Genomic DNA, 4,715 nt, shown 5'->3' with positions numbered 1-4,715 from the left:
ATAAATTTTTAAAGATACATAGAGTTCTAATAATAGTGAATAAAACAAACACACAAATAATTCAACAAAAACTTCTTAAAGGTCAATTTACTTCCCATGAAAAGATTTTCTTCAAGTTCCCAATTTAATTCACCTCCAGGATCTACTGTCTTTTGATTCTCTTTCGGCTCACTAAAAGACCTTGTAAGAGTTTTACCATTTAGGGAGGAGAAGGTAATAAAAGATGTAAGAGAAGAATGTGAATATACAGGAGAGGTCAGCTACTAGTATTCTTGGAGTCTCCCAACCAGGAGACAGCAACTCAATTTTCCTTACTCATTTTCCTGTATTGCACATATACAGTTATTTATATGTCAACAGGTCTTCTGTAAACATGAACTTATGAAATAGGGGGTTGTGTCTATGAACATCCTATATAATAAAGAGGTAATTTGCAAATTGACTGAAAAGTCCTCGCACAAATGGCCACCCCCATGTGATCACAAGATGGCTGCCACAAGATGATCAGCAGGGGAAGGGCAGTTGTGCACAATCAGGCCTGTAGGGGAGGGCAGTTAGGGGTGACCAGGCTAGCAGGGGAGGGCAGTTGGGGGCAATCAGGCCAGCAGGAGAGCAGTTAGGTGTTGATCAGGCTGGCAAGGGAGTGGTTAGGGGATAATCAGGCTGGCAGGCAGAAGTGGTTGGGGTAATTAGGCAGGCAGGCAGGCAGGCAGGCAGGCAGGCAGGCAGGCAGGCAGGCAGGCAGGCAGGCGGTTGGGAGCCAGCAGTCCCAGATTGTGAGGGGGATGTCCAATTGTCCTAAACCGGCAGTCAGACATCCCCTGAGGGGTCCCAGATTGAAGAGGGTGCAGGCTGGGCTGAGGGACACCCCCCCCCCCACAGTGCACAAATTTCAAGCACCAGGCCTCTAATAATGTAATGAGACGGTATCCTGTTGATGGTGAACCAGAAAAAAAGCAATACCAATAATAATAATAATAATAATAATACAAAAAAAAAAAAAAAACAGACCAAAGTACTGAAAATGAATTCAGTGGGCCATTTTAAAGAAAACTAAAATTGTAAAAAACTTAAGATGAGTATTTTAAAGCCTGCTAAAATTGTGAAAAGTCTTTATTTATTTGTTTAGCATAAATAAAGGGTTTTATTGGTCAGTTTGCAATGAATGACATACTGACATGCCCCCAACTCACTGTTCCACACACCAAGGCCCTGAGGTGGCAGGAGAAGTTGAGCCCAGTGATGGTGAGAAAAGGGTGGGAGGTGGGAAGAACATGAAGGCCTCTGAGGGTTAACAAGGCTACTGGGACTGGGACCGGGACCACTGACATAGGAATAAATCCAGGATGGAAAAGGCATCATCCAGGTCTGGAGCTGTTGGTGATTCTGGACCCTCTCTAGGACTGCCATCTGCTTCTTGAAGGGTTACTGTGGTTTCTGTTCAGTCCTCACTATCCACCACAGTCCGGTGTTCCTCTACTGTCCCATCTGGCCTAGTGATATTGGTCACAGAGACACTCTTGAAATAGGATTTGGGCTGGGGTTGCAGAACTGGGCCAAGACCCTCCTGGGAAACCTGGGAATCAAGATCCTTGTCCTCTTTGGCTCTAGAAGGGGGGGGGTCACAGGCCACATGTCATCAAACCTATGAAAAGGTCTCTGGGAGCCCCAGTCTGGTGCTGGTTTTGGAGAGTCAGTTCTTGTATCACTCTCCAAGCCCCCCCCAAAGATCCTGTGTTGGTGACTATCTGGATACTTAAGCATCGAGTCTCAAAGTGTCTGTCCCTCCTGCAATCTCTCACTAGGTGTCTCTGACTCAGGACCTGGAAGTTCAGGAGGATGGGAAGGCAAGGTCCAGGCCCCCATCTTGCTGAAGATGCTATTAAAATCCTGTACTAGGTCATCGAAGCCGAAGTTGTCATTGAAACACATCCCTCCTCCAGGGGTGAAGCTGAAGCTGAAGCTAAATTCCTCAGGGGGCTGGGGACCCTCAAACTTCGGGCTCCCAGGGCCCCAGGCGACTCCTCCTTCTTCTTCATCCTCATCCTCATCTTCATCTCAAGTCATCCCTCCAAAACAGAGGTCTCTGTGGCTCCAAGGTCCAGGAAAACCGAAAAAGCCCCAAAAGAGGTCAAAGAGGCTCATTCCCACATTGGGATTCGAACCTCTGAATCCCACCGGAGGCCCATTCACACCTGGAGGGAAGCCTGCACTACGCCGTCGGAAATTCGAAAAGTCTTTTTTAATAGAAACAAAACACTCTGAGTGTATGAACAAACTGTGCATAATTGTAATGTTTGTGGTTGACTATGTTCATTTGAATAAAGTTGTATATTCATATCTATACATCCATAGAAACTCATGAATTATGTAAAAACAAAAATCACAACTCAAGGATTTTCAGACATCTATGATAAAATAGGAGCATACTAATGAAAATCCCTAATGACAGACTTGACCTGGGTGGTAAACACACAACACAGTATACAGATGATGTGCTGTGAAATTGTGCACCTGAAACCTATATAATTTTGTTATCCAGTGTCACCAAAATAAATTCAATAAAAAGAAAAAAAGCAACTGATTTGGTTTTCTTTATTAATGGTAACATGAAGTGATCTATAATAATTATCCTCAATGCAATTCTCTCCTTCGATTATGTACTTTCAGAGTTGTCCCCCAATATTTTAAGTATCCACATGGCCCCATACACAGTAATTACAATATTAATGACTATACTAGAGGCCCAGTGCACTAAATTTGTGCACTTGGGGGAGAGTGTCCCTCTGCCCAGCCTGCGCCCTCTCTAATCTTGGACCCTCTCCAATCTGGGACCCCTTAGGGGATGTCTGAATACCATGGATAGGGCTTAAACCAGCATTTGGCAGTCTGCAACTGCTGGCTCTTAACCACTCACCTGCCTGTCTGTCTAATCACCCCCTAACCACTCCTCTGCAAGCCTGATTAATGCCTAACTTCTCCCCTGCCAGTCCAATTGCCCACAACTGCTCTCCCCTGCTGGCCTGGTTGCCCACAACTGCCCTCCCTTGCCAAATCTTATGGTGGCCATCTTGTGACCACATGGGGGCAGCCTTCTTATATGTGAGGGTGTGATGGTCAATTTGCATATCACCTTTTTATTATATAGGATTCTTTAAGCTACATTTTATATCTCTTGACTGTTTCATAACTACCAATTTTTACTTCTTAATCCCTTCATCCAGGCCTCCAAACCTCCTCCCCTCTGTCAACTGTCAGTCTTTTTTCTGTATCCATGAGTTTGTTTCCATTTTGATTGTTTACTTTGCTTTTCAGATTCCACATATAGATGAAAACATATGGTATTTGTCTTTCTTGGTCACTTTCTTACACCATATACAAGAATAAACTTAAAATGTAATAAAGACTTAAATTTTAGACTCAAACCATAAAACTCCTAAAGAAAACATAGGCAGTAAAATCTCAGATATTTCCCTTAGCAGTGTTTTTACCGACATAACTTCTCAAGAATGACAAACAAAAAAAAATAAATAAATAGGGCTATATCAAATTAAAAAGTTTTTGCATGCAAAAGAAAACCATTAACAAAACGAAAAGACCACCCTCTGAATGGGAGATTATTTGCCAGTAATATATCCAATAAGCAGTCAATATCCAAAATTTATAAAGAATGCCAACAACTCAACACAAGAGGAATAAACAACCCAATTAAAAAGTGGGCAGAAGACATGAACAGACACTTCTCCAAGAAGACAAACTGATGGCCAATAGATATGAAAAGTTGCTCAATAACTATAATCATCAGAGTAATGCAAATCAAGACTACAATGAGATACCACCTCACACCTGTCAAAATGGCTTTCATCAGTAAATAAGAAAACAAGTGTTGATGAGGATGTGGAGATAAGGGAATCATAGTGCACTGTTGGTGGAAATGTAAATGGAGTAACCACTATGGAAAACACTGTGGAGTTTCCAAAAACAAATTAAAAATGAACTTGCCTTATGACTGTGATTCCACTTCTAAATATATATTAAAAAAATGAAACACTAATTTAAAATAACATATCCACCACTATGTTTTGCAGCATTATTTACAATAGCCAAGATATGGAAGAAATCCAAGTGCCCATTAATTGATGAATGAATAAGAAGTGAGACAGCCCGGCTGGTAGGGCTTCATGGTTGAGCATCAATCCCCAAGATGGGTCATGCAGAAGGCAGCCAACTGTTTCTAACTCTCTCTCCCTCTCCCTTCCTCTCTAAAATCACTAAAAACATTTTTTAAAAGGTGTGGTACCTATACAAAATGGAATACTATGCGGCCATGAAAAAGAGTGAAATATTACCCTTTGCAACAGCATGGATGAGCTTAGAGAGCATTATGCTAAGTGATTTACACTTTTAATATGTTCCTCTGGTAAATGTAAAGACTTGTTTGGAAGTGGGATGAATGGAAGCTGGAAAACAAATAAGGAAGAGATTACAGTGTGTAGAGGGCCTTGAATATAAGGCTTACGAGCTTGGAATGATGAGATGGTAAAGATTTGCCAGCAATCAATGAATAGTACCAATTTGGTATTTTCTAAAACAAAACAAAACAAAACAAAAAAACCCTCTGCTAATATGTATGCTGGAAAGCACCGTAGAGATAAATATGCATGTATATATGTGTATAGAAACAATATGGCCTGAAGTAAAGAAGTGGCAGTAGA

The 4,715-nt window shown here is 41.6% G+C and overlaps 1 pseudogene across 1 annotated transcript; it reads right to left on the bottom strand.

The window, feature by feature from the left end:
- Nucleotides 1–1,188: 1,188 nt before the first annotated feature.
- On the bottom strand, nt 1,189–2,213 carry LOC311629044 (HCLS1-associated protein X-1-like; annotated as a pseudogene). The gene has a single exon. The product of its transcript is annotated as an HCLS1-associated protein X-1-like (transcript).
- Between the last annotated feature and the right edge of the window lie 2,502 nt (nt 2,214–4,715).

The sequence above is a fragment of the Pipistrellus hanaki genome (assembly GCF_964339955.1).
Source record: "Pipistrellus hanaki genome assembly, chromosome: 10".
Taxonomy (NCBI): Eukaryota; Metazoa; Chordata; class Mammalia; order Chiroptera; family Vespertilionidae; genus Pipistrellus; species Pipistrellus hanaki.
This window is presented reverse-complemented; position numbering and strand designations above follow the sequence as displayed.